Below are 25,595 nucleotides of genomic sequence, written 5' to 3'. Positions count from 1 at the left end.
CTCAATACGGAAGTGGTCAGATGACACGGATGCTACACTACAGGACTGTTTTGCTAGCACAGAATGGAATATGTTCCGGGATTCATCCAATGGCAGTTATCGGCTTCATCAATAAGTGCATTGATGATGTCGTCCCCACAGAGACTGTATGTACAATACATATCCCAACCAGAAGCCATGGATTACAAGCTACATCCGCATCGATCTAAAGGCTAGAGCTGCCGCTTTCAAGGAGCGGGAGACTAATCCGGACGCTTATTAGAAATGCCGCTGTGCCCTCAGACAAACCATCAAACAAGCAAATCGTCAATACAGGATTAAGATTGAATCCTACTACACCGGCTCTGCCGCTCGTCGGATGTGGCAGGGCTTGAAAACTATTACGAACTACAAAGGGAAACCCAGACGCTAGCTGCCCAGTATCGTGAGCCTACCAGACGAGCTAAATGCCTTTTATGCTGAAGCACGCAAGAGAGCACCAGCTGTTCAGGATGACTGTGTGATAACGCTCTCATTAGCCGATGTGAACAAAAGCTTTAAACAGGTCAACATAAACAAAGCCGATGGGCCAGGATGTGTACTCAAAGCATGTGCGGACCAACTGTCAAGTGTCTTCACTGACATTTTCAACCTCTCCCTGACCGAGTCTGTAATAACTACATGTTTAAAGCAGACCACCATAGTCCCTGTGCCCAAGGAAGCGAAGGTAGCCTGCCTAAATGATTACCACACCGTGGCACTCACGTCGGTAGCCATGAAGTGCTTTGAAAGGCTGGTCATGGCTCACATCAACAGCATCCTCCCGGACACCCTAGACCCACTCCATTTCGCATACCGCCCCAACAGATCCACAGATGACGCAATCTCAATCACACTTCACACCACCCTTTCTCACCTGGACAAAAAGGAACACCTACATGAGAATGCTGTTCATCGACAACTTTCAACACCATAGTGCCCACGAAACTCATCACTAAGCTAAGGACTCTGGGACTAAACACCTCCCTCTGCAACTAGGTCCCGACTTCCTGATTTGGCATGGGCCCCCAGCTCCTCAAAAGGTTCTACAGCTGCACCATCGAGAGCATCCTGACCGGTTTCATCACCGCCTGGTATGGCAACTGGACCTATATATTAGGCGGTGTCAGAGGAAAGCCCATAAAATTGTCAGACTCCAGTCACCCAAGTTATAGACTGTTTTCTCTGCTAAAAGGCTCCTCAACAGCTTCTACCCATAGCCATTGACTCCCCCTACTCACTGTTTGTTTGTTACCTTTGCAATGTTACTTCGCCCCACCTACATGTACAGATTACCTCAACTAGCCTGTACCCCTGCACACTGACTCAGTACCGGTGCCCCTTGTATATAGCCTCGTTAATGTTATTCTTATTGTGTTTCTTTTTATTATTACTTTTTATCTTAGCCTGATGGTAAATATTTTATTTTTCTTGAACTGCACTGTTGGTTAAGGGCTTGCAAGTAAGCATTTCACTGTAAAGTTTACACTTGTTGAATTCGGCGCTTGTGGCAAATAAAGTTTGATTTGATAATGTCACATGTTTCAATGGCAGTGTTAAAATTACACAGAAACGCTAACAAATATCTGGATTAAAATGTATGCAGGCTGGGGTTCTTATCCTTTTCAATTGAATGCCTATAAACTATCTAAATGGTTAGTACCCAGATTGCAGTTCTTATGGCTTCCACTAGATGTCAACAGTCTTTAGACATTGTTTCAGACATGTCTTCTGAAAAATTAAGAAGAATGAGACCCTTTTTGTCAGTGGACTGAGGAAGAATGCAGAGCTGGTTTGCGCGCATGACCGATTGCGTGCCCTTCGTTGTTTTTCCTTTCTAATGAAGACGCTATTGTCCGATTTGAAATGTTATCGATTATTTAGACAATAGACAACCTGAGGATTAATTATAAACATCGTTTGACATGTTTCAATGAACTTTACCGGTACTATTAGGATGTATTCCGTCTGCAGGTTTTGACCGCCTTTGAGCCAGTGGATTACTGAACAAAACGCGCCAACAAAACTGAGTTTTTTGGATATAAAGAGGGACTTTAATGAACAAAACACACATTTATTGTGTAGCTGGGACTCTTATGACTGCAACCAAAAGAAGATCTTCAAAGGTAAGTGATTCATTTTATCGCTATTTCTGACTTTTGTAATTCCTTTACTTGGTTGTAAAACGTTTGTATGCTTTTGTAAGCGGGCGATGTCCTCAGATAATCGCATGGTATGCTTTCTGAAATCTGACAAAGCGGCTGGATTAACAAGAAGTTAATCTTTAAGTCGATGTATAACACTTGTATTTTTATGAACATTTTTTATGACTATTTCTGTATTTTGAATTTGTCGCTCTGCAATTTCACCGGATGTTGGCTAGCGTCCCACCTACCCCAGAGAGATTATCTAGGTCGTGTTCATCAGAGCACACAGACACACACACACAATGTAAAATGAAAAATAATGTTTCTTATTGGACAGGTTTGGATAGTTTTCTTCCATTAAGTTTCTACTGAACGTGTGCCTGTTGTCCTCCTACCATGTCTCTATCGGTCACTCATTGGCAAGTGTCAAAGAGCCACTAGAGGACACTGTAAGGAGCGTCCCTTCACTTCGCCAGATGGAAGGTAATGTCATGGCGCATTAGGTGGTTAAACTTCCAGTTCCAATTAATAGCCTAATGGTCTCTCAGGGGTGCCCAGGGAAAACAGGCTTCCTTCTCACTCTCTCCCACTGCCGTGGACCGCCATCACCATTCGGTGGGGTCTCTGTGTCATTCTTGCTTACTCAATAATTGTAACATGAAAATAACCTTGACTTTTATTGGAGGTCGTCCACCTGTCCACTCACTCATCATGCAAATATAGTTGTTGGTGGATGGGTTGTTTTAATGAAAGACACAGTCTAATATCTTGATGGTGTCTTACCTTATCATAACCAAAATCAAAGGACCTATTATGCAATTGTTTGTTTTTTGTTGATAGCTGACGCTGTAAACAAATTATGCATAGATTGAAATCCTGTTTGAAAAAAGTTCTGAAATTCAATTCAACGTGCGTTATACAGTACACTACGTGCATTTTTAAGGCATTTTCTCCAACTTTTGTGGAGATCACATTAATGGCAAACGCGGCTCATGTCAGCGCAACTTACAAAAGTCAGGTGCCAAATAGGTGTAGACCTTACCGTGAAATGCTTACTTACTAACCCTTAACCAACAATGCAGTTCAAGAAATAGTCCAGAAAATATTTACTAAATAAAGTAAAAAATGTAATAAAAAGTAACACAATAAAATAACAACAACGAGGCTATATGTGACTGTCATGGCCATTGTAAGGAGGAGACCAAGGTGCAGCGTGGTATCCGTACATTCTTCTTTATTTAAGAATGAACACTGAACAAACAAACAAAATGAACCGTGAAGCTAATATGAGTAGTGCAGACATGCAACTAAACATAGAACAAGAACCCACGAACACCAAAAGGAAAACGGCTGCCTCTGATTGGGAACCATATCAGGCCACCATAGACATACAAATACCTAGACCTACAAAAACCCTAGACTTACAAAAAATCCTAGACGATACAAAAACTAACGTACCCACCCTAGTCACACCCTGACCTAACCAAAATATAAAGAAAACAGAGATATCTCAGGTCAGGACATGACAGTGACCGACCGGCTCAATTTGGTCTTATGTAGCAACATTTTAAATTGTGTTTTTACATTGGATAAAAGTAGACAGGATGCTCTCAATTGTGCATCTGTAAAAGTTTGTGAGGGTTTTAGGTGACAAGCCAAATTTCTTGAGCTTCCTGAGGTTGAAGAGACGCTGTTGCGCCTTCTTCACCACAATGTCTGTGTGGATGGACCATTTCAGTTTGTCCGTGATGTGTATGCGGAGGAACTTAAAACTTACCACCTTCTCCACTGCTGTCCCGTAGATGTGGATAGGGGGGTGCTCCCTCTGCTGTTTCATGAAGTCCACGATCATCTCCTTTGTTTTGTTGATGTTGAGTGACAGGTTGTTTTCCTGACACCACACTCCGAAGGCCCTCAACTCCTCCATAGATACTGTCTCTGCGTTGTTGGTGATCAAGCCTACCACTGTAGTGTCTTGATGATTGAGTTGGAGGCGTGCATGGTCACGCAGTCATGGGTGAACAGGGCGTACAGGAGGGGGCTGATCAAGTACCCTTGTGGGGCCCCAGTGTTGATGATCAGCGAAGTGGAGATGTTGTTTCCTACCTTCACCACCTGGGGACGGCCCGTCAGGAAGTCCAGGACCCAGTCGCACAGGGCGGGGTTGAGACCCAGGGCCTCAAGCTTAATGATGAGCTTGGAGGGTACTATGGTGTTGAATGCTGAGCTGTTGTCAGCTCAGCATTTTTACATAGGTATTCCTCTCGTCCAGATGGGATAAGGCAGTGTGCAGTGGGATGGTGATTGCATCGTCTGTGGACCAATTTGGGGCGCTCAAATTGCAGTGGATCTAGAGTGACAGGTAAGGTGGAGGTTATATGATCTTTGACTAGTCTCTCAAATCACTTCATGATGACAGAAGTGAGTGGTACGTGGCGATAGTCTTTTAGTTCAGTTGTCTTTGCCTTCTTGGGTACAGGAACAATGGTTGTCATCTTGAAGCATGTGGGGACAGCAGACTGGGATAGGGAGTGATTGAATATGTTCGTAAACACACCATCCAGCTGGTCTGCGCATGCTCTGAGGACGCAGCCAGGGATGCCATCTGAGCTGGCAGCCTTGCGAGGGTTTACACGTTTCAATGTCTACTCACATCTGCTACGGAGAAGGAGAGCTCACAGTCCTTGGTAGCTTGCCGTGTCGGTGGCACTGTGTTATCCTCAAAGCGGGCAAAGAAGGTGTTTAGTTTGTCTGGAAGCAAAAAGTTGGTGTCTGTGATGTAGCTGATTTTCTTTTTGTAGTCCGTGATTGTCTGTAGACCCTGCCACATAAGTCTCATGCCTGAGCCATTGAATTACAACTCCACTTTGTCCATATACTGACATTTCGCTTGTTTGATTGCCTTGCGGAGGGAATAAGTACACTGTTTGTATTCAGCCATATTCCCGGTCATCATTGCATGGTTAAATGTAGTGGTTTAAAAGTGGTGCCGCCATCTATCCACGGTTTCTCGTTAGTGTAGGTTTTTATAGTCACAGTGGGTTCAACAACTTATAATCTCACTCACCGAATTGGCACATAAACCTATATTTTTCTCTGAGGCTACCTGGAACATGTCCCAGTCTGCGTGATCAGAACAATCTTGAAGTGTGGATTGCGATTGGTCAGACCAAAGTTGAATTGTCCTCGTCACGGGTACATCCTGTTTGAGTTTCTGCCTATAAGAGGGGAGAAGCAAAATGGAGTCGTAGTCAGATTTGCCAAACAGAGGGTGGGGGAGGGCCTTGTATGCATTGCGAAAGTTAGAGTAGCAGTGATCCAGTGTTTTGCCAGCCCGGGTACTACAATTAATTGTAGCTGATAGAATTTAGGTTGCCTTGTTCTCAAATTTGCTTTGTTAATATCCCCAGCTACAATAAATGGAGATTCCGGATATATAGTTTCCAGTTTGCATAAAGTCCAGTGGAGTTCCTTGAGGGCTGTCGTGGTATCGGCTTGAAGAGGGATATACACGGCTGTGACAATAACCATGAGAATTCTCTTGTGAGATTATAAGGATAGCATTTGATTGTGAGGAATTCTAGGTCAGGTGAACAAAAGGACTTGAGTTCCTGTATGTTGTTACAATAACACCATGAGTCGTTAATCATGAAACATACACCCCCTTCCTTCTTCTTCCCGGAGAGATGTTTATTCCTGTTGGCGCAAAGCACAAAGAATACCGATGGCTGTACCGACTCAGACAGCATGTCCCCAGAGAGCTACGTTTACGTGAAACAGAGTATGTTACAATTCTGGATGTCTCTCTGGAAAGCAACCCTAGCCCTAATTTCGTCTATCTTATTATCTAGAGACTGGACATTAGCGAGTAAAATACTCAGAAGCGGTGGGTGGTCTGCCCACCTCCGAAGACTGACCAGAAGGCCGCTCCGTCTACCTCTCCTGCTGCGACGTCATTTTGGTTCAGCCTCTGGAATCAGTTCGAATGCCTTGGGTGGATCAAACAAAGGATCCGCTTCGGGAAAGCCATATTCCTGGTTGTAGTGCTTATAAGTTGACATCGCTCTGATATCCAATAGTTCTTCCCGCTGTATGTAATAACACGTAAGATTTTCTGGGCAAACAATATAATAAATAATACATAAAAAAAAAAAATACTGCATAGTTTCCTAAGGACTAGAAGCGGGGCGACCCTCTCTGTCAGCGCCATCTTGCTCATCATACCTTTTTTTTTAAGTCGCATTCGACAGGATTACCAACACAGACTGACCAGCTCAAATAGACAGAAGATTTCTATATGGCAGACCAATCCGAACTCCTCTCTCGGCATGTCCAGCCAACTCATTATCTCAGCCAATCATGGCTAGCAGGAAGGATGCTGACTTTTTCCATGGCTAAACCAACTAGGCTCGTAATTTAACAATTTTATTGTTATTTACAGATGGAATATACGTTTGTTATTAAAGCTCATGAAAGTTCACATGTTCCAGAAGGCCTTTCTGCCAAAAAGTGCATTTTGATAAAAAACTCCATTTTAATTCAAATGGTGTTCCTGTGAAGTAGTGATGTGCGACATAGGCCTAGTTTCCTGAAACAAGTCACATACATCAATGTGCGGGGAGTACAAGTCAGTCAAGGTAATTTGTACATGTAGGTAGGGGTAGGTGACTATGCATAGATAATAAACAATGAGTAGCAGCAGTGTAAAAACAAGAGGGGGCGGTGTCAATGTAAATAGTCCGGGTGGCCGTTTGAATAATTGTTCAGCAGTGCTTGGGGTTAGAAGCTGTTAAGGAGCGTTTTGGACCTAGACTTGTCGCTCTGGTACCGCTTGGGGCCTTATTCTGACACCTCCTAGTGTATAGGTCCTGGATGGCAGGAAGCTTGGCCCCAGTAAAGTACTGGGACAAACGCACAACACCCTATAGCGCCTTAAGGTCGGATTCCGAGAAATTGCCACACTGAATACTTTCCGAATGCACTGTAGATCATATATTGTGCTCCCTACAGTTTATGGAAGAGAGAAGTTCTGTCCTATCCATTCAGACCCCAGTCCCACCTCCGTGCCTTCAGAAAGTATTCATAGCCCTAGACTTATTCCACACTTAGTTGTCTTAATTCAAAATGATTATAATCATTTTTTCCCTCACCTATCTACATACAATATCCCATTATGACAAAGCGAAAACATGTTTTAAGACGTTTTTGCTAATTTATTCAGAATTAAACACAGAAATATCTTATTTACATAAGTATTCACACCCTTGAGTCAATACATGTTAGAATCACCTTTGGCAGTGATTACATCTGTTAGTCTTTCTGGGTAAGTCTCTAACAGCTTTGCACACCTGGATTGTACAGACAGCCATTTTCAAGCCCATTTAAGTCAAAACTTGAACTACGCCTCTCAGGAACAACTACAACACTCAGGCCTTCTATTTTAGGTTATTGCCCTGCTGAAAAGTGAATCTGTCTGTTGGAAAGCAGAGTGAAACAGGTTCTTCTTTGATTTTGGATTTTGCCTGTACTTATATTCTATGTTCTCCCTGGTCTTTGGAGATGACAAGCATACTCATAACATGATGCAGCCACCACCATGCTTGAAAATATGAAGAGTAGTACTCAGTGATGTGTTGGATTTGCCCCAAACACAATACTTTGTAATCAGGACATAAAGTACATATCTTGCTACATTTTTTGCAGTTTGACTTTAGTGCCTTCTTACAAACAGAATGAATGTTTTGGAATATTTGTAATCTTTACAGGCTTCCTGCTTTTCACACTGTCAAATAGCTTAGTATTGTTGAGTAACTACAGTACAATTTTGTTGATCCATCCTCAGTTTATGGAAAATATGCTACAGTTGAAGTCGGAAGTTTACATACATTTCGATGGAGTCATTAAAACTCGTTTTTCAACAACTCCACAAATTTCTTGTGAACGAACTATAGTTTTGGGCAAGTCGGTTAGGACATCTACTTTGTGCATGACACAAGTAATTTTTCCAAAAATTGTTTACAGACAGATTTTTTCACTTATAATTCACTGTTTCACAATTCCAGTGGGTCAGAAGTTTAAATACACTATGTTGACTGTGCCTTTAAACAGCTTGGAAAATTCCAGAAAATTATGTCATGGCTTTAGAAGCTTCTTATAGGCTAATTGACATAATTTGAGTCAATTAGAGGTGTAGCTGTGGATGTATTTCAAATCCTACATTCAAACTCAGTGCCTCTTTGCTTGACATCATGGGAAAATCAAAAGATATCAGCCAAGACCTAAACAATTGTTGGAAAAATGACTTGTGTCATGCACAAAGTAGATGTCCTAACCGACTTGCCAAGACATTTTTGGAGTGGTTGAAAAACAAGTTTTAATGACTCCAACCTAAGTGTTTGTAAACTTCCGACTTCAACTGTATTTGGCTAAGGTGTATGTAAACTTCCAACTTCAACTGTATTTTAGTAATTCTCCAGTAGGTTTCATGAAGGAGAAAGCCTCTAAGTCTATGTCAAAGATAATAAAACAAAAACACTATAGTAAATAATACAGTAAGGACCTCAAAAATACTACAGTTAATATTACAGTATAGTACAGTCCGCAAAAACACTACATTAATTACTATAGTATATACCACAGTTATTTTACTACAGTATTTATACTATAGTTAACTGTACATACTACACTATACTGCTGTAAACACTACAGGGAATACTATAGTATTTATACCATACTCTACTATAGTATTTTGTCATGTGGGTTACAGCAGAGATCATTAATGAAGTACAAAGTACTTAACCACTTTTCACTTCCTTGAAGACAACCTTAGTTCTGTTGGTTGCAGATGAGTGTGACAAATATAGAAGGTACAGGTAACTGCTGGCAGGGTTAGTAGCATCGGTGGCAGTCTCTGGCCTTAAGATATGGCAGTAGTCTGAGCCTTGCACGGTGAACAAGCTTTGATGTGCCTGTGGGCTTATGCAAAGCATTGCTTTGGACTGAACATCGGTAAACAGCGTTATCACCTTTCCCTGCCAGCGTCCTCACATGTTCACCATTTCCTCCCAACGCTTGACTGAGAGAGTGGAGGACAGATCGCTCTACCCTCTCTCCCCCTGCGGCTTGGAGGGAAATTATGCAATTGTAGGAAATATTTTATTTATCAAGGCAGACTGCTCTCACATGAAAGGTCAACCGGGGAGACTTCCTTGGGAAGGCAGAGAAAACACAGAATCCTACTCATTACTCCACGTGCTTTATCTAACCTAGGCTAAGTCACACTTGTTTTGAGCTGACTTCGCTGTGAGCTTTGAACGGGGCACCTGGCTCACGTGGGGGAGGCAGCCGGATCCAAAACTAATGCAATCACGTTTCACCGGGGTAACCCGGGCCAGATAATCAAATCCCCTCAATAACAAAGTGGTTACCCGCCTCTGTTTTGGAAAAAAGCTAAGAGATGGGTCTGGATAATGTAACCACTCTCAAATTCATAGACAGAGCTATGGATGTAAGGACTGACCATCCATTATATCAACATTATAGTTTAAACCATGTTTTGAGGCTATACAGTATTTGTTTACATTTACATTGTTAACAAACATTAGAGTAAAGCAAGCTTATATTTTGGGTTCTGATGGAGTACGACAGTTGAAATAACATCATGAGGCATTTATAAGTTATATTCTTCAAGAATCAATGGGACAGATTATGTTATTCATTTGTAAGTCCAAAAATGGATGTAGCAACTAAGGATTCTAGCTTTAAAATGTTGAAGCTTGGGACGCTTCAAATGTTTCTTATATGGAATCATTTAGCCCATTCTGATACACTCGATTGTCGTCTTCTTTGGTTCTTTCAACTGGTCACACCCCCATGCATTCATCTCCAGCTGAATGTTCTTTTTGGACTAGATTTAAACCTCTTATATTTTAGTTACAATATGGAAGCAGTTTTCTCTCTGTTTCTTCAGCAGCTGCCCGAAATAAAGCCCTGCACCATTACGTGTGGCATTGTTCTGGAGTTGTAGATCGCATGGCATTAGAGACCCAGAGTTGTGTGACTAACGAGAAAATTGAAAACAGTTCATGCCTAAATGCATCCCCCTTACCACTAAAGAACAAATGTTTGCCAATTAAAACAGAGAAAAGTCTCTGCCATGCCTATTAGGCATATGAAGGGGGAAACAGGACTTTACATATGTAAGAAATCTACACACATGACTGTCATGTAGGGCTCGCCAAACTGTTGTGATTAATGAAAAAATGGGTAACACTTTTCTGTAGGCAAACACACGTAATGCCTTCTACAGATGTTTTAACTTTTTTTGAGTATATACTGTAGCATGTGATACATTATAATGACGTATAAGTGTTTATGACAGGATTATGAATGCACTTAAAGCATTATGAATGTCAAAATCAAATCAAATGTATTTATATAGACCTTCTTACATCAGCTGATATATCAAAGTCATGTACAGAAACCCAGCCTAAAACCGCAAACAGCAAGCAATGCAGGTGTAGAAGCACGGTGGCTAGGAAAAACTCCCTAGAAAGGCCAAAACCTAGGAAGAAACCTAGAGAGGGACCAAGCTATGAGGGGTGGCCAGTCCTCTTCTGGCTGTGCCGGGTGGAGATTATAACAGAACATGGCCAAGATGTTTAAATGTTCATAAATGACAACCATGGTCAAATAATAGTAATCACATTGAACAGGTCAGGGTTCCATAGCCGCAGGCAGAACAGTTGAAACTGGAGTAGCAGCACGGCCAGGTGGACTGTGGACAACAAGTAGTCATCATGCCAGGTTAGTCGAGAGAGAGAGAGAGAGAGAGAGAGAGAGAGAGAGAGAGAGAGAGAGAGAGAGAGAGAGAGAGAGAGAGAGAGAGAGAGAGAGAGAGAGAGAGAGAGAGAGAGAGAGAACTTAAAATCACACAGGACACCGGATATGACAGGAGAAATACTCCAGATATAACAGACTGACCCTAGCCATCCAACACATGAACTACTGCAGCATAAATACTGGAGGCTGAGACAGGAGGGGTCGGGAGACACTGTGGCCCCATCCGACGATACCAACGGAGAGGGCCAAACAGGCAGGATATAACCCCACCCACTTTGCCAAAGCACAGTCCCCACACCATTAGAGGGACATCTTCAACCACCAACTTACCATCCTGAGACAAGACCGAGTATAGCCCACAAAGATCTCCGCCACGGCACAACCCAAGGGGGGACACCAACCCAGACAGGAAGACCCTGTCAGTGACACACCCCTCCCAGGGACGGCATGGAAGAGCACCAGTAAGCCAGTGACTCAGCCCCTGTAATAGGGTTAGCAGTAGAGAATCCCAGTGGATAGAGGGGAACCGGCTAGGCAGAGACAGCAAGGGCGGTTCGTTGCTCCAGTGCCTTTCCGTTCACCTTCACACTCCTGGGCCAGACTACACTCAATCATAGGACCTACTGAAGAAGTGAGTCTTCAATAAAGACTTAAAGGTTGAGACTGAGTCTGCGTCTCTCACATGGGTAGGCAGACCATTCCATAAAAATGGAGCTCTATAGGAGAAAGCCCTGCCTCAAGCTGTTTGCTTAGAAATTCTAGGGACAATTAGGAGGCCTGCGTCTTGTGACCATAGCATACGTGTAGGTATGTACGGCAGGACCAAATCGTAAAAATAGGTAGGAGCAAGCCCATGTAATGCTTTGTAGGTTAGCAGTAAAACCTTGAAAATCAGCCCTTGCCTTAACAGGAAGCCAGTGTAGGGAGGTTAGCACTGGAGTAATGTGATCACATTTTTGGGTTCCAGTCAGGATTCTAGCAGCCGTATTTAGCACTAACTGAAGTTTATTTAGTGCTATATCCGGGTAGCCGGAAAGTAGAGCATTGCGGTATTATAACCGACAAGTAACAAAGGCATGGATTCATTTTTCTGCATCAATTTTGGACAGAAAATGTCAGATTTTTTCAATGTTACGTAGATGGAAAAAAGCTGTCCTTGAAACAGTCTTGATATGTTCGTCAAAAGAGAGACCAGGGTCCAGAGTAACGCCGAGGTCCTTCACAGTTTTATTTGAGACGACTGTACAACCATCAAGATTAATTGTCAGATTCAACAGAAGATCTTTTGTTTCTTGGAACCTAGAACAAGCATCTCTGTTTTGTCCGAGTTTAAAAGTAGAAAGTTTGCAGCCATCCACTTCCTTATGTCTGAAACACAGGCTTCCAGCGAGGGCAATTTTGGGGCTTCACCATGTTTCATTGAAATGTACAGCTGTGTGTCATCCGCATAGCAGTGAAAGTTAACATTATGTTTTCGACTGACATCCCCAAGAGGTAAAATATATAGTGAAAACAATAGTGGTCCTAAAACGGAACCTTGAAGAACACCGAAAATTACAGTTGATTTTACAGAGGACAAACCATTCACAGAGACAAATGTATATCTTTCTGACAGATAAGATAAAAACCAGACCAGAACTTGTCCGTGTAGACCAATTTGGGTTTCCAATCTCTCCAAAGAATGTGGTAATCGCTGGTATCAAAAGCAGCACTAAGGTCTAGGAGCACAAGGACAGATGCAGAACCTCGGTCTGACGCCATTAAAAGGTAATTTATCACCTTCACAAGTGCAGTCTCAATGCTATGATGGGGTCTAAAACCAGACTGAAGCATTTCTTATACATTGTTTGTCTTCAGGAAGGCAGTGTGTTGCCGCGCAACAGCTTTTTCCAAAAATGTTGAGAGGAATGGGAGATTCGATATAGGCCGATAGTTTTTTTAATTTTCTGGGTCAAGGTTTGGCTTTTTCAAGAGAGGCTTTATTACTGCCACTTTTAGTGAGTTTGGTACACATCCGATTGATAGAGAGCCGTTTATTATGTTCAACATAGAAGGGCCAAGCACAGGAAGTAGCTCTTTCAGTAGTTCAGTTGGAATAGGGTCCAGTATGCAGCTTGAAGGTTTAGAGGCCATGATTATTTTCATCATTGTGTCAAGAGATATAGTACTAAAACATTAAGTGTCTCCCTTGATCCTTGGTCCTGGCAGAGTTGTGCAGACTTAGGATAACTGAACTTGGAGGAATACGCAGATTTAAAGAGGAGTCGGTAATTTGCTGTCTAATGATCATGATCTTTTCCTCAAAGAAGTTCGTGAATTTATTACTGCTGAAGTGAAAGCCATCCTCTCTTGTGGAATGCTGCTTTTTAGTTAGCTTTGCGACAGTATCAAAAAGACATTTCGGATTGTTCTTATTTCCTCAATTAGGTTGGAAAAATAGGATGATCGAGCAGCAGTGAGGGCTCTTCGATACTGCACGGTACTGTCTTTCCAAGCTAGTCGGAAGACTTCCAGTTTGGTGTGGCACCATTTCCGTTCCAATTTTCTGTAAGCTTGCTTCAGAGCTCGGGTATTTTCTGTATACCAGGGAGCTAGTTTCTTATGACAAATGTTTTTAGTTTTTAGGGGTGCAACTGCTTCTAGGGTATTGCGCAAGGTTAAACTGAGTTCCTCAGTTAGGTGGTTAACTGATTTTTGTCCTCTGACGTCCTTGGGTAGGCAGAGGGAGTCTGGAAGGGCATCAAGGAATCTTTGGGTTGTCTGAGAATTTATAGCACAACTTTTGATGCTCCTTGGTTGGGGTTTGAGCAGATTATTTGTTGCAATTGCAAACGTAATAAAATGGTGGTCCGATAGTCCAGGATTATGAGGAAAAACATTAAGATCTACAACATTTATTCCATGGGACAAAACTAGGACCAGAGTATGACTGTGGCAGTGAGTATGTCCGGAGATATGTTGGACAAAACCCCCTGAGTCGATGATGGCTCCGAAAACCTTTTGTAGTGGGTAGGTGGACATTTCCATATGAATATTAAAATCACCAAAAATTAGAATAGTATCTGCTATGACTACAAGGTCCGATAGGAATTCAGGGAACTCAGTGAGGAACGCTGTATATGGCCCAGGAGGCCTGTAAACAATAGCTATAAAAAGTGATTGAGTAGGCTGCATAGATTTCATGATTACGTCAGTTTTTTTTTTGTAAATTGAAATTTGCTATCGTAAATGTTAGCAACACCTCCGCCTTTGCGGGATGCGGTCACCAGTGTAACCAGGAGGTGAGGCCTCATTTAACACAGTAAATTCATCAGGCTTAAGCCATGTTTCAGTCAGGCCAATCACATCAAGATTATGATCAATGATTAGTTCATTGACTTTAACTGCCTTGGAAGTGAGGGATCTAACATTAAGTATCCCTATTTTGAGATGTGAGGTATCACGATCTCTTTCAATAATGGCAGGAATGGAGGAGGTCTTTATTCTAGTGAGATTGCTAAGGCGAACACCGCCATGTTTAGTTTTGCCCAACCTAAGTCGAGGTACAGACACGGTCTCAATGGGGATAGCTGAACTGACTACACTGACCGTGCTAGTCGCAGACTCCACTAAGCTGACGTGGATAACACTATCCCTATACTCTCTACACTCGCCAGTTTTAGCTTAAACTTCTTAGCGCTAGGGGTCAGATTTTTTCTTTCTTAAAATAACGTTCCCAAGGTAAACGGACATTTTCTCTGGCCCAGATCGTAGAATATGCATATAATTTACAGATTAGGATAGAAAACACTCCAAAGTTTCCAAAACGGTCAAAATATTGTCTGTGAGTATAACAAAACGTATTCTGCAGACGAAAACCTGAGAAAATCTAACCCGGAAGTGATATATATATTTTTTTATCTGTGTTTCCTGGACCGTCTTTCTTCCATTTTTAAAGGGGTATCAACCAGATTCCTTTTCCAATAGTAGTTTCAGGCTTTTATTTTGAAAAATGAGCGTGATTTTTCAAAAGTAGTCAGGTGTCCTCCGAATAGTTCCTGCGCGTGTGAGAGGAGCTCTCCATTTTCCCTTTGTCTCTTAATGAATAGGTTATGGTCCGGTTGAAATATTATCGATTATGTTTGTTAAAAAGAACCTGAGGATTGATTATAAAAAACATTTGACATGTTTCTACGACCATTACGGATACTTTTTGGAATTTGTCGAATGGAACAAGGCTTTGGTTTTCTGAACATAACGCGCAACCCAAATGGTTTTTTTTGTGATAAAAGTAATATTTATTGAACAAAAATAACATTTGTTGTGTAACTGGGAGTCTCCTGAGTGCAAACATCTGAAGATTATCTAAGGTAAGCGATTAGTTTTATTGCTTTTCTGACTTTCGTGACCATGCTAATTTGGGGCTAGCTGTTGTAGCATTGATCGCTACACTCACAAAAGCTGACACGATAGGTGGATTAACAACAAGCTAAGCTGTGTTTTGGGATATTTCACTTGTGATTGCATGATTATAAATATTTTTTGTAATATTTTTGCATTTGGTGCCCTGCAATTCTAGCGGTTGTTTAGGAAAGTGATCCCGCTAACGGGATACGTAGTGCAGAGAAGTTAAGTCAGCACCATCTTCAGATTTGCCTTAACGTCGGTAGCCCTTCCCCCTGGTAAACAGTGTATGATTCTGGATGATGGATGATTGATTCATTTTAAGTCTAATACTGCGGTTAATGGAGTCACCAATGACTAGGGTTTTCAATTTGTCAGAGCTAATGGTGGGAGCCTTCGGCGTCTCAGACCCCGTAACGGGAGGAGTAGAGACCAGAGAAAACTCGGCCTCAGACTCCGACTCGCAGCTTAATGGGGAGAACCGGTTGAAAGTTTCTGCCGGCTGAATGAGCGACACCGGTTGAGCATTCCTACAGCATTTCCCTCCAGAAGCCATAAGAAAGTTGTCCGGCTGCGGGGACCGTGCGAGGGGATTTATACTACTATCTGTACTTGCTGTTGGCACAGACGCTGTTTCATCCTTTCCTACACTGAAATTACCCTTGCCTAACGATTGCGTCTGAAGCTTGCAGCACAGCTATCCTCGCCATAAGGCGATCGTTCTCCTGTATACTATGAGTACAGCGACTGCAATTAGAAGGCATCATGTTAATGTTACTACTTAGCTTCGGCTGTTGGAGGTCTTGACGAACCACGTCCAGATAAAGTGTCCGGAGTGAAAAAGTTGAAAAAAAATAATATATATATGGGCCTACATTGAAGAGTTTACCTGAAAATGCTACTCCATCTTCTGCTATTGTTTTTATTGTGCCCTATGATGCACTATGTTTATGCTGTGAGAAAATATGATTATACGTAATTGTACATCATTGATCGAGGTTCAGGCCTGAATAGATATTTGTTTTCAAAGCTGTCAGACTGCATTGGAATGTATAGCCACATGACTGAGGCAGGATATTGAATGCTAAGTGCACTATAAGGATTCCTGTTGATTATCTCTCATCTGTCTATAACTGTCATTCATCTAAACCAATCAAGAGGGATCATTTGTGAAGCTCACCATAACTTTGAGACGTCTTGTACTCTTCTTCCCACAATTAGCCAATCCCTTTACTTAAACTCCCCCCCCCCCCCCCCCCCGGACACTTGGAGTTAGATCCAAGCTAGATCTACTCAGGGTTTTCTAAAGCTAGTCAGCTTCAGCTAGCTTCACATTCCAGCTCATGCTTCATCCGTACCATGACGGTGGATATTGCTTGTCTGCCTGCCAGTAACTCTAGCAGGAGTTCCGTGGTTGCCATGGTGCCGTGAGGTCGCCTAGGCAGAGAGCTCTTGTACATTTTTACTTAATTTTTTTTTTTTTTTGATGAACTTTGTTTTGTTCCCATAAATATTGTGGTCTTCAATGTAAAAGGACTTGTGTTAAATCAGTTTGTTTACCTTAGCTAGCTAGCTAGCTGGATGGCTAATGTTTGCATTTAAATACAGCAGCTCCATATTTTTTATTTCACATGCCGGTTGGAAGGTAGCGACTGCGGTGTCAGAGAGGCAGAGGGACTAGAAGTGATCACTGCTGATGTGTGGTTGATTTTCTGGCGCTTTGCTGCAACCGAAGCATCACCCAGGTGGGTGCTACACTGTCGGCAATGAAGGAACAGGTATCTACAGAGGACAGGCTAAAATGGAGGAACTGGGATTGTCGGACAAAGCGATGGGTCCTAATAAGGAGCTCTTGGCTTGTCTGACATACTGACTTTCTCTCTGGCTGTACTGTACCATTGACAAATATTTGTATAACTAATCCAAGACAGACCCCAGCATGTCGTTTACAATGAGAACAAATTAGTCATAGTGGGCAGAACAAACAAGGAGGTGGGCAGATCCAAGCACAAGCTCGCGAGATCTTATTGGTGCGTTCTAGCAAATATTTGCATGTTTAGGTTAGGGAACGCCTACTCCGTGAAGTGTGCGTGTGCAATACCTAAATTCACCTTTGCACTCCTAAACAATGCAATTAAAACTTTGGCAAAGGGTAAAGTCTACAAAACGTAGTTACATTTTTTTCAATCAAATGTTGACCTTACAGTGAAATGCTTACTTACAAGCCCTTAACCAACAATGCAGTTAAGAAAAATACCAACAACAAAAAATAAAGAAAAATAACAAATAATTAAAGAGCAGCAGTAAAATAACAATAACGAAGGTATATACAGGGGGTACTGGTGGAGAATGCAAATAGTCTGGGTAGCCATTTGATTAGATGTTCAGGAGTCTTATAAGCCATAAGGGGGTAGAAGTTGCTTAGAAGCCTCTTGGACCTAGACTTGGCGCTCCGGTACCGCTTGCCGTGTGGTAGCAGAGAGAACAGTCTATGACTAGGGTGTCTGGAGTCTTTGAAAATGTTTAGGGCCTTCCTCTGTCACCGCCTGGTATAGAGGTCCTGGATGGCAGGAAGCTTGGCCCCAGTGATGTCCTGGGCCGTATGTACTTCCCTCTGTAGTGCCTTGCGGTCGGAGGCCAAGCAGTTGCCATACCAGGCAGTGATGCAACCAGTCAAGATGCTCTCGATGGTGCAGCTGTAGAACCTTTTGAGGATCTGAGGAACCATGCCAAATCTTTTTAGTTTCCTGAGGGGGAATAGGCTTTGTCATGCCCTCTTCATGACTGTCTTGGTGTGTTTGGACCATTCTAGTTTGTTTATGATGTGGACACCAAGGAACTTGAAGCTCTCAACCTGCCTCACTACAGCCCAGTCAATGAGAATGGGGGCGTGCTCGGTCCTCCTTTTCCTGTAGTCCACAATCATCTCCTTAGTCTTGGTTACGTTGAGGCATAGGTTGTTATTCTGGCACCACCTGGCCAGGTCTCTGACCTCCTCCCTATAGGCTGTCTCGCCGTTGTCGGTGATCAGGCCTACCGCTGTTGTGTCTTCGGCAAACTTAATGATGGTTTTGGCGTCGTGCCTGGCTGTGCAGTCATACCAGATTCCATTCCGTTCATAACAGATTATACTAGTTTTATGAACAGAAAACTGTATTGAGATCCAATGTTTCATCGATGAGAAAATGTGCAGAATGTCAGCCAAAATCCATCTCGTTCCATCTTCTCCCACTGCCGGCCACTGGGCTTCCCCTAACTACCATATTTGGTAATGAGTGGAAAGGCCAAGCAGATCCTTCACATTTATACATCCGCTGAAATATCTGTCTCATTGTTTTCTGTGCCATTGATATGCCCTCCCCTCAAGCCATACTGACTTTACCAAACTGCCTCAACTCATTCATTTTCCATCTTTAATTTGTTGTTCAATGATGAATTATCTATTTTGTTAACAAGATGACCACAATGGAAATAAGTTTGTAAATTTCTTTGTGTTATCCTCAATGATTTAAATGCATTGTATCAACATTTGGTTGTATTATCTATTAAAAAAATCTAATAAATCATATATAGGCTTGTAATTGTGTATGCACATCGCACATGGCTAGTCGAACACTGTTTCCTTCATTGAGACAACACTGAAACATCAATCTGTGGGTCAGTGCCTCATTTTCATTTTTGCCAAAAACAAAATGAATAAAAGGTGTCTTGTACATTCAGTAGCCTATGGTGTGAAATTGGGCTTGTTGAAGTGCTATCTTTATTTTATTACTTATCGTTAATGCCGTCTTTGGTGTGGTTATCAATGCACAAGCACCTTTTTTCCCACTCCTATCGACACAATAAGTTTATGAATGTCCCGCCCTGACCTTAGTTATCTATCTTTTCTTTATTATTTTGGTTAGGTCAGGGTGTGACGAGGGTGGGTATGCTTGTTTTGTATTGTCTAGGGTTTTTTGTATGTCTAGGGGTGTTGGTAAGTCTAGGCATATGTATGTCTATGGTGGCCTGAATTGGTTCCCAATCAGAGGCAGCTGTTTATCGTTGTCTCTGATTGGGGATCATATTTAGGTTGCCATTTTTCCCTTTTGGTTTTGTGGGTTCTTGTCTATGTGTAGGTTGCCTGTCAGCACTCATTTTGTATAGCTTCACGGTTCTTTTGTTAGTTTTGTTTAGTGTTCGTTCTTTTAATAAAGAAGAATGTATGCATTCCACGCTGAGCCTTGGTCTCCTCCCTACGACGGCCGTGACAATGAAGTCATACTCAAATTTTACTGTGTGTGAAGTTTCAAATGGGAGAGGCTATACCGACACACCTGGTGCCCAAATTGATGCCGTATGTCACACAGCTGAAAGCCGAGGGATTCAGATCACAGACAGGCAAAACGTACATATATAAATAAACTAAAAACAGTTGAACAAATAAATTACATAAGCATTTTTGTCCTATCTTCCCTCTTCCTCCCCACTTCTCAGTAGGTGCGACCCATTCCTAAAAAAATGAGGGATTCTGAACACTCAGAAAAGTCTCCACTTAATTAAGGCAGACAAGTTTCAAATTTCTAGCCACAAGCATAAACTATAGCTAGCTGGGAAAAGCTCATGACAAATCCGTGTTTCGACTCTAGCTATTCGACATACATCATCAATTTGGGAACCAGGCATGTCCATATAGCCTTTCCTGTTACAAATGAATTCTGTCATTACTAAATGTGCAATGTGATAGTAATTTTGACATGACTATTTTTGAACACACAAAAATATTTGATTAAGAAAATATTGAATCAGTCCTCTTCCTTAAATGAAGGGGATGATGATGCAATCTTTGCGAGACAGGAGGGAATCTGATTTCAGCAGCTAAATATAATAATAAATAAATACATAATAATGAATAAATAAACAACAATAATAATAAATGGAGTTTAACCTGCCCGGGAGCAGGTTAATTCTGAAGGATTCGTTGCCATAGAAATCTACCTGGTTAAAGGGTGAGCAACTTTTGTGGTAGAAGTTATCCCGAGTTGATCTCAGTTGACGAAAGTTACCTCGATAATTCCTCAAACCAAGTACAGTAGTATAGGGCTCAGCTCCACGATGCTGAAATGTTTGAGCCTAGTAGAGACTGACCACAACTTGAGGACAGCGGCGTGGTGCTGAAATGTTCAAGCCCCGTAGAAACTGGAAAGCACTTGAGGACAGCAGCAGGGTGCGGAACTGGGATAGAGCACTAAGCCTCATAGGGATATCTGACATAAGTCAACAGTGAGTGGAGATACACTACTGTTCAAAGGTTTTGGGTCACTTAGAAATGTCCTTGTTTTTGAAAGAAAAGCAAAACAAAATGTCCATTATAATAGCATCAAACATTGTTAATGTTGTAAATTACTATTGTAGCTGGAAATGGCAGATTTTTTATGGAATATCTACATAGGCGTACAGTGGCCCATCATCAGCAACCATCACTCGATAATGGGCCTCTGTACGCCTATGTAGATATTCCATAAAAAATCAGCCGTTTCTAGCTACAATAGTCATTTACAATATTAACAATGTCTACACTGTATTTCTGATCAATTTGATGCTATTTTAATGGACACATTTTCAAGTCTACTGATAGTTTTGTCACAACAACTGTTGCTTTAAATAGCAAATCTACCAACTCTAGTCTTAGCACTTGCACTCTACCCAACAGCTCTCAGATACAGTGCGGGTATGCACGGGTATGCTAGTCCACATGATGGGATTACTATTGATAAGAGCGAGAATATTTTTATTTGACAAATGGCAGTCAAGCATCAATCATGTCACCAGAATAAGACTGTCAATATTAATTGGAAAGGAGCATCAAGATCACTGTGCACTTTCACCATCCTGTGAAGTTCATCACATCTTATTTAGTCTTTAGCCTAATAAACTGCATGGTTTTCATAGTCGTAGTGGGAGAACCACACACACCATATCATCGTGTGACTCCAAGTTTACCTCTATATGATGGTTATTAAATCACTATTTGCACATTAATGCATTTCCACTGCTATTTCTAACAATTTATTTTACACAAAAATATACCACCATGTCGAACAAACAAATTATCTGTGAGTATTTATAAATTCCTGTTTCCATCACACCTGTCATGATTTTTTTTCATATGGGTATGACTTCACTCGCATAAAAACTGTGGATGGAAACGTGTTTACTGACGTAAATGGGAAAAAAATCTGTGATTTTGGGAGCAATTACCACAGAATGAATGTAACTCAGCGGCAGTTACATATGCCAACACCCACCCATCTGTATACAAATAATACTTTTAAAGTGCCTGAATTCAGCTGAGTGGGTAACACTGCGATTCACTTCTAGGCTGACCATTTGTGATCAGTCTCCACTAGTTCATATGTTTCCCCCTTTCTATATATCCTACTGTCAATGAAAATGAATGAAAACATTTATGGGCCTTACTGTGGCTGGAAACAGTGCATCTTAGCTGTAGGGAACTATAAACTACTGGTTTGTTTGGCTCTTATTATGTCACTTCATGACAAACCCATATAAAATTCAAGTCCCTGAGACTAGACTGTAGAATAGTACCCCATTGTGATGTATCAGATTTTACATGAGGCTTGTCCTTACCAAGGTGAATCATTGCAACTCATCCTATATTAATGCAATGCATTGCTAAATACAGCATCCAGAATCCTACAGTGGGGCAAAAAAGTATTTAGTCAGCCACCAATTGTGCAAGTTCTCCCACTTAAAAATATGAGAGGCCTGTAATTTTCATCATAGGTACACTTCAACTATGACAGACAAAATGAGAAAAGAAAATCCAGAAAATCACATTGTAGGATTTTTAATGAATTTATTTGCAAATTATGGTGGAAAATAAGTATTTGGTCACCTACAAACAAGCAAGATTTCTGGCTCTCACAGACCTGTAACTTCTTCTTTAAGAGGCTCCTCTGTCCTCCACTCGTTACCTGTATTAATGGCACCTGTTTGAACTTGTTATCAGTATAAAAGACACCTGTCCACAACCTCAAACAGTCACACTCCAAACTCCACTATGGCCAAGACCAAAGAGCTGTCAAAGGACACCAGAAACAAAATTGTAGACCTGCACCAGGCTGGGAAGACTGAATCTGCAATAGGTAAGCAGCTTGGTTTGAAGAAATCAACTGTGGGAGCAATTATTAGGAAATGGAAGACATACAAGACCACTGATAATCTCCCTCGATCTGGGGCTCCACGCAAGATCTCACCCCGTGTGGTCAAAATGATCACAAGAACGGTGAGCAAAAATCCCAGAACCACACGGGGGGAACTAGTGAATGACCTGCAGAGAGCTGGGACCAAAGTAACAAAGCCTACCATCAGTAACACACTACGCCACCAGGGACTCAAATCCTGCAGTGCCAGACGAGTCCCCCTGCTTAAGCCAGTACATGTCCAGGCCCGTCTGAAGTTTGCTAGAGAGCATTTGGATGATCCAGAAGAAGATTGGGAGAATGTCATATGGTCAGATGAAACCAAAATATAACTTTTTGGTAAAAACTCAACTCGTCGTGTTTGGAGGACAAAGAATGCTGAGTTGCATCCAAAGAACACCATACCTACTGTGAAGCATGGGGGTGGAAACATCATGCTTTGGGGCTGTTTTTCTGCAAAGGGACCAGGACGACTGATCCGTGTAAAGGAAAGAATGAATGGGGCCATGTATCGTGAGATTTTGAGTGAAAACCTCCTTCCATCAGCAAGTGCATTGAAGATGAAACGTGGCTGGGTCTTTCAGCATGACAATGATCCCAAACACACCGCCCGGGCAACGAAGGAGTTGCTTCGTAAGAAGCATTTCAAGGTCCTGGAGTGGCCTAGCCAGTCTCCAGATCTCAAACCCATAGAAAATCTTTGGAGGGAGTTGAAAGTCTGTGTTGCCCCAAAACATCACTGCTCTAGAGGAGATCTGCATGGAGGAATGGGCCAAAATACCAGCAACAGTGTGTGAAAACCTTGTGAAGACATACAGAAAACGTTTGACCTCTGTCATTGCCAACAAAGGGTATATAACAAAGTATTGAGATAAACTTTTGTTATTGACCAAATACTTATTTTCCACCATAATTTGCAAATAAATTCATTAAAAATCCTACAATGTGATTTTCTGGATTTATTTTACTCATTTTGTCTGTCATAGTTGAAGTGTACCTATGATGAAAATTACAGGCCTCTCTCATCTTTTTAAGTGGGAGAACTTGCACAATTGGTGGCTGACTAAATACTTTTTTGCCCCACTGTACATGTCTGTGCAATGAGTTAGCGGTAGCGCTAAAGTTGAGGGAACGAACGATGTGAAATAAAACACTGAGAGTATCACTGTTTGCCATTTCATGGGAGTTTAAGCAATAACAGTTAAGAAATGAAAACCAACCACTGCTACCTGATCATGGCAAAACAACTATATTAGCCTAGAGTAGGTTAACAAACTCCATTTTCCTTCCATATGGGTCTAAGTGCTTCAGCTGTACTGTTAGCCTTCCCCACCCTCTCCCTCTGCCCTGCAAGACAATTACTACTTTTACACTGAGAGCTTTGAAATCCCTCTCTCGCCTTAATGACTTGATTCTGATGTGCTTTCAGCTACCAAAAGCTTTCTCTTTTTTTCCCTTCTTTCAGTTTCATCATCTAAGTAATATTTGTTTACATTTTTTATTCTTTTAAAAAATATATATTTTATTAAACAGTAACATGCAAAAAACAGAACAGCCAGAGGGATTCCACAAATAAATAAGATGATAAAAATAAAAATAATGCAAATCCACATTGTATCAATTGAAATACAGACATGTAGCGAAAACATTTTATTGACATTTTGTTTTGTATTACTTTTAATGATTCTAAGTAGTCTAAAATCGAAAATTTAATTCTAAAATCTTGTCTGCATCATTTCCAATCCCCCATATATTTTTGGTAAATGTATAAATATACTGTATACAGTACCAGTCAAAAGTTTGGACACACCTACTCATTCAAGGGTTACTATTTTCAACATTGTAGAATAATAGTGAAGACATCAAAACTATGTAATAACTCATATCGAATCATGTAGTAACCAAAAAAGTGTTGAACAAATCAAAGTTGCCAGCCTTTGCTTTGATGAAAGCCTTGCACACTCTTGGCATTCTCTCAAAGAGCTTCATGAGGTATTCACCTGGAATGCATGTCAATTAACAGGTGTGCCTTGTTAAAAGTTAATTTGTGGCATTTCATTCCATCTAAATGCAATTGAGCCAATCAGTTGTTGGGGGTGGTATACTGATGATGGCCCTATTTGGTAAAAGACCAAGTCCATATTATGTCAAGAACAGCTCAAATAAGCAAAGAGAAATGACAGTCCATCATTACTTTAAGACATGAAGGTCAGTCATTACGGAACATTTCAAGAACCTTTAAAGTTTCTTCAAGTGCAGTCGCAAAAACCATCAAGCATTTCAATGAAACTGGCTCTCATGAGGACCGCCACAAAAAAGGAAAGAGCCAGAGTTACCTCTGCTACAGAGATTAATCATTAATCATTAAAGTTACCAGCTTCAGAAATTGCAGCCAAAATAAATGCTTCACAGAGTTCAAGTAATAGACACATCTCAACATCAACTGTTCAGAGGAGACTGCGTGAGTCAGGCCTTCATGGTCGAATTGCTAACCCTAACCCTAACCCTAACCCTAACTATTAAAGGCCACCAATAAGAAGCAGAGACTTGCTTGGGCCAAGAAACACAATCAATGGACGTTAGACAGGTGGAAATCTGTCCTTTGGTCTGATGTGTCCAAATTTAAGATTTTTGGTTCCAACCGCCATGTCTTTGTGAGAAGCAGAGTAGGTGAACGGATGATCTCCGCATTTGTAGTGGAGGAGGATGGAGGAGGACGTGTGGGGGTGCTATGCTGGTGATACTGTCAGTGATTTATTTAGAATTCAAGGCACACTTAACCTGCATGGCTACCACAGCATTCTGCAGTGATATGCCATCCCATCTGGTTTCCACTTAGTGGGAATTTCATTTGTTTTTAAACAGGACAATGACCCAACACACCTCCAGGCTGTGTAATGGCTATTTGACCAAGAAGGAGAGTGATGTAGTGCTGCATCAGATGACCTAGTCTCCACAATCACCCGAACTCAACCCTATTGAGATGGTTTGGGATGAGTTG

The sequence above is a fragment of the Salvelinus namaycush genome, chromosome 19, assembly GCF_016432855.1.
Source record: "Salvelinus namaycush isolate Seneca chromosome 19, SaNama_1.0, whole genome shotgun sequence".
Classification (NCBI taxonomy): Eukaryota; Metazoa; Chordata; class Actinopteri; order Salmoniformes; family Salmonidae; genus Salvelinus; species Salvelinus namaycush.
This window is presented reverse-complemented; position numbering follows the sequence as displayed.